Raw genomic sequence first — 6,520 nt, 5'->3', positions numbered from 1 at the left:
AATCACCGCCTCACCGAAAATCCCGAACTATCCGAAAAGCAAAATAACCATTAGACCCAACACAATATCCTTCCAAGGGTAAATTGACCAATTTACCCTTAACTCAATCTGGTCCATAACTAAGGCCCACAATCAAAATATGAAAGGCCCATCACTAGATAAGCTCTCAAGCCCACTAATGACCCAAAGACCAAAAGTCCGAAGCAAAGCCCAATAACAACCTAATCACCTAAGGCCCAAAATGAAAACCCAACAGAGGGAGTACGCTGGGCGTACCCTCCTTGGTACGCTGGGCGTACAACGATGATCGTGAAATGGAATCGGGACACAGACCCACTACGCTGGGCGTACTCTCAGTTACGTCGGGCGTAACTCCTCTGAACTACAACTCCTCATAAGATCTTAATGGCTTTAGCTCTTAAGTCCAAACTTCAGATCCATAGACCAAATATGCCTAGGATTCATAAAGTCTCAAACTTTATTACTTGGGACGTCCATAAAGCTCTTAATCCAAGGTCTTAATCCATTAAGACCTATCTATAACATATGTGAGACAACCAAAGCCCTTGGGACCTCATTTTTCTTACTCAAGACCTCTCTTAGGGTCTAAAAGGACAGCTAATCTCAACCAACTCGATACATGCATCAAGATGAGGTTTTTGGGACAAGAATGATGTCAAAACTTCACAACACATAGATCTACACAATATGATTGTCAAGCTAGAGACTTTTTACCTCAAAAGAGCCTCAGAATATGATGTCTTTCCAGATCTACAAGCTCCAGCCACTCAACTCCTTCTTTGACAACTTCCTCTTTCTTCTCCAAGACTCTCTTTTGCCAAAACAAGCTTTCCAAAGCCAAACACACCCAACAATGGAGGTGGGACAGCTATCTAGGGTTTCTGAGGTTAAGAGAGTGCTTATGGAGGCTAGGGTAAGAACCATTATGTTCCTTATATAGTGGCTGACCCTAACTTTAGGGTTTCTGGATGATAGACGTACATTGGGCGTACATCTAGTACGTTGGGTGTACACCGAGGGGCCTCCGTGTTCCTTTCCTCCGCTACGCTGGGCGTACGTCCAGCTTACGTTGGGCGTACCCAGCCAAACACAAGCACGCATGCAAGGGACCCTTTTGCCAAATTGTTTCCCTTAAGGGACCATTGCTGCCCACATCTTAATTTACAACCTCTCCTCCATCATAAGCCATTCTTTCCAAACTCTAAATCCACATCAAGGACCGAAACTCCCTTACTCTTGCTCTCGGGAACCCAAAATTAGATATTTCAAGAACAGGGCGGTACAATTCTCCCCCACTTAAATTAGGTTTCGTCCTCGAAGCCTGCGGCAACTCAACTCCGGAATTACTCCCGCAATGCACCACCTGGCATTAACCCGACCAGGTTCCTCAAGACACGACCACTGTAACCCAAAACCCAACCTTCCCTTTCTTGTGGTGTTCTAACCACTGCTTCAAGCCGGCCACCGACCTCATCCTCTGATAACTACACTTATCAACTGAGTACCACTCCATGATACATCACTCGCTCCAAACACAACAATCGCTCAACTCATACGAGCTAGAAAAATCCATGAACCACCAGAATTCCCGGTCTGAGCCCAACTTTATCCACTCCATACTGATAGGATGACACATCCTTCAGCCTCAGAGCAACTCCCATGAGTTCTCCGCCGCAATTTCATACCCATGCTGAACTGGATCTAGCATCTTCGGGTTGGGAAAACCCGATACACTGACAACACCTCCAAACATCCCCCAGGATGAATTTCCACCACATAAATCAAAATCAGACTGGAAATCCAAGATTCCATCCCTGCATTCCTTCTGAGCCTCAACAAACATCCAACCCGGATGTGATTCCATACCACAGCCGTAGACACACTGCTCATCAACCATGATTGGAACGCCCCAATCATAACTCTGCACTACTGCTTTCACTTCCGTGAACTTACACTCCCTCTCGGAGCTACATTCCTTTCCTTTCCCTTACCAAGGAAATCCACTTGGCTGCCTTGACACTACCACAAGTGCCATGGCGCTCGCCCAATACTACACCATTCTCATATAGCATAACCGGTATCCTATGCACCACACATGCTCTAGATCTGCTCGCAAGGACTCTCAAGTCCATGCTCTACCTTCCACCCACCATGATCAATACCCGGGGCCAGACCTTCTAACGCTAACACATCGCGACATACTCAATCCATTTCCTCGTACCGATCTAACGACACATGCAGAGTTTTCAGCATGACTGGACTGCCTTACCAGGCCTTCAGCCAATCTGGACCACTCTCAGAACCTTTAGCAGATCTGGACCGCCCTCCAGGGCCTTCAGCCTGGCCGGACCATTCTCCGAGCCTTCGGCCTGACTGGTACGCCTACCGACCTTCAGTCTATCCGGACCGCTCAACTAGCATTCATCAATCCGAGTTATCCCTCCGGTAAACTCTCCCATGCATACTGTTCTATCCCTCTAGGGGTTCCAAACTCTATCTCCATCCTACATACTCAATCCCGGCCTGATCCCAGGCCTTCCATAATCAATCACCCTTGGTCTGCATCCCGCCCCGCCTGCCTGTCACTTGCTCATACCAGCCTACGCTCGGCTGACAGAACCACTGTTGAATCCCAACAGCTAACAACCTCACATGCTTGTCGATCTTCTGAAGAATTCTCCAATTCTCCCCCACTTACAGCACTGACTATCAACCACCGGTCGCCACCACCGACCTCCCTCAACAACCCTACACAACACAAACCCTTACACACGAATTGATTCCCACTAGAACGAGCACCCTTCACAAAATCACATATCAACACGGATCATCTCGGCTTGAAAGAAACCCGACCTTCAGCTAACCATTCCTCAGACTGCAGATGTTGCCCGACATTCAGACCAAACGCCAGATTTCCACTGATAACCCTCATGAATGATAACCAACGAAATTCCCAACACTAAACCCATAACCATACCATTACCCTCAAAGAACAACGAATACAATACCGAAAACCACACAACGAGACTAGCAGATAACAATACTCCACAATAATCACAAGATAACAAGACATCAAGAAAGAAACATACCCGCAGTTGCATCTGGCACTGCCCTGACCTCCTCTGCTGTAAGCTGAAAAGCACGACCCTGAGCCCTTGGGGGCTCCGCTCCACCCTGACCTCCACCCGTGATCCTCAATGTGGTCGGTGCTGGAGCTTGCACCGGACCTGCAGCAAGCTGTGGATAGTTGACCCTCAAGTGTCCAACCTGATGATAATGATAACAAATCCTCAAATCCCGACCCAGGGCTGCCTACCGACAATCCCTCGCATAGTGCCCCTCCTTTCCGCACTTGCGGCATGCACCACCGGACCTACAAACTCCGGTGTGACCCTTCCCACACTTTCCACAAGTGTGGCTGCTCTGATGTCCCACTCTAGAATCAACGGTCTTGGACCGTTTCGGCGCCGGCTGCGACTGCACCGGAGCCTGCCTCATCTCTCGTAACTGCAACTCAATCTCCAACTCACGCCGCCTGGCGGCCTCCTGCAACTCCAACAAGGTCTCACACCTCTACGTAGACACAAACTGCCTGATATCCCTCTTGAGCATACTCAGATACCAGAACATCTGAGCTTGCTCCGAAGCGAACTCAGGGCAAAACATCGCCCTCTCAGTGAACATCCTGGTAATCTACGTCACCGACTCCGAATCCTGCTTCAGCTCAAGGAACTCCTGAGCCAATCTCTCCCTCTCAACCCGCGGAACATAACGAGTGCCGAACATCTCCCGGAACTGATCCCATGAAACCGCAGCTCTCTGGATCCGAAAATGACCCCGTGGTCAATCTCCACCAATCCTTCGCCCCGAGCCTCAACAGGTTCAGTGCACACCTCACCCTCTGATCAGCAGGGCATGAACACGTGAAGAAACACCCCTCCACATCCGAAAACCATCTCATAGCAACAATCGGGTCCTGCACCCCATCGAAGGTAGGAGGCTTCGTATTATCGAAGTCCCGATACTGAAAACCTCGACCGGCTCCTCCCCCTGCCGCTGCTACAGCCGTTGTAGCTGCCGCGACAGCCGTCTCTGTGAGGGTCGCATATCGCTCATCAAAATACTCAATCATAGCGGTCTTGATCGACCCAAACAGTTCCGAAAACTCGGCCCGGAACAACGCAGCAACCTTATCGTTCAGGATCTCACGGATCCTAGCGTCCAACTTGCCTGTGCTCATCTGACCAATAACCTCGGGCGGTACTGACCCGCCCTGACCTCCCTCTCCTGCACCCGATCCCGACCCGAATCCGCTCCCAGCATGCCTCGTAACTACCATACTGAAAAACACCACAAGATCTCATATACTTCCCACAAACCCGGGAACCAATTCCCAACCCAACCCTAGAGGTCATGGTTTCTTTGATACGCGTATGGGTCCTGTGCTTTCAGTAGTACGGGCCCATACTACCTTCCACACCTACCCATATGTGTATCAAGTATACCACAACACCCTAGTGAAAAACATACATAACAAGCGCTCAACCCTCACTCCTAGAGGAACACCGGAAATCTCCCACAGAGGAACCCTAGGCTAGCAGGCATCATAAATCAGGCAACATTAACATGAAATCCTGAAGATCCCTAGCCTAGTACTAGCATGCTGTTCTATCAAAGCTCAAAAACAAATATCATGTATGGTATTTTGGGGTTACTTACTGGCTCCGGCTGATCGTACCTCTGCATCCTTCTTTACTCATTTTGAAAACCATTTTAAATTCTCTCTAAAAAAACTCTCCCTGATTTGAGACTCGATTCACACGAATGTTCCTCCAATTCACTCAAACCAAGGCTCTGATACCAACTTGTAACGACCATAAATTTTCAACCAATTTAACTTTTCAAAAACAACTCATTTTCATAGTGTTATTACAAAAAGGTTTTCAATACAATTATTATCAGAGTCTCCCCAGAACCACATCATAAAACATAATCATGAGGAGCGGTACGATCACGTATTTGCCTTGCCACGGTCTCCTGAAGAACCTGAAAAACATTAAACCACAACTGTAAGCCTGAAAGCTTAGTAAGATACCCTCAAAATACCAACCACATATACCATACACACACAACATGCCATATCATATCAGAACACAGAACAGCCATACACTTCGGGTCTACTGTGTGACTGGTCCGCCGCACCGGCCTTCAGTCCACCTGGTCCACCCTCCGAGTCTAGCCATATACATCGAGTCTACAGTGTGATTGGTCCGCCCGCACCGGGCCTTCAATCTACCTGGTCCACTCTCTGAGTCTACAGTATGACTGGTCCACCCGCACTAGGCCTTCAGTCGGCCTGGTCCACTCACCGAGCCTCGGCACGTCTGGTCCGCCCTCTTGGGGCTTGCAGCCTATCCGGACCACTCGCTGGGCCTTCGGGACAACCGGTCCGCCCTGGGTATGTTGGCCTACAACACAAAGCAGGACCCGCCTCAACCCAACCCCAGTCCAACAACCATGTGCACATAAACATTCAATCATATAACAATTCACATTCAACCAAGCCGATCTAGCAGATCACATAACATATCATCATCCTAACCAGGATACCGACCTAACCGGTCACTAGCATAGCATCATCCTATATACCAGGATACCGACCTTAACCAGGTCTCTAACATATAACATCCTAACTACCAGGATGCAAACATAGCAAAGCAATATCATAACAACGATACCCGGATCTCAATCCGATAAAAGGATCGGCCTTGGTGCCTTAGACCCTGTTGATATAGTGAGGATAACTCACCTCGCAACTGCCGAAACTCTGAACTGAAGAAGCAGATTCCCGAATCACCGCCTCACCGAAAATCCCGAACTATCCGAAAAGCAAAATAACCATTAGACCCAACACAATATCCTTCCAAGGGTAAATTGACCAATTTACCCTTAACTCAATCTGGTCCATAACTAAGGCCCACAATCAAAATATGAAAGGCCCATCACTAGATAAGCTCTCAAGCCCACTAATGACCCAAAGACCAAAAGTCCGAAGCAAAGCCCAATAACAACCCAATCACCTAAGGCCCAAAATGAAAACCCAACAGAGGGAGTACGCTGGGCGTACCCTCCTTGGTACGCTGGGCGTACAACGATGATCACGAAATGGAATCGGGACACAGACCCACTACGCTGGGCGTACTCTCAGTTACGTCGGGCGTAACTCCTCTGAACTACAACTCCTCATAAGATCTTAATGGCTTTAGCTCTTAAGTCCAAACTTCAGATCCATAGACCAAATATGCCTAGGATTCATAAAGTCTCAAACTTTATTACTTGGGACGTCCATAAAGTTCTTAATCCATTAAGACCTATCTATAACATATGTGAGACAACCAAAGCCCTTGGGACCTCATTTTTCTTACTCAAGACCTCTCTTAGGGTCTAAAAGGACAGCTAATCTCAACCAACTCAATACATGCATCAAGTTGAGGATTTT

Source organism: Lactuca serriola, chromosome 8 (assembly GCF_051521515.1).
Source record: "Lactuca serriola cultivar US96UC23 chromosome 8, Lser_US96UC23_V15, whole genome shotgun sequence".
NCBI classification, from domain to species: domain Eukaryota; kingdom Viridiplantae; phylum Streptophyta; class Magnoliopsida; order Asterales; family Asteraceae; genus Lactuca; species Lactuca serriola.
This window is presented reverse-complemented; position numbering follows the sequence as displayed.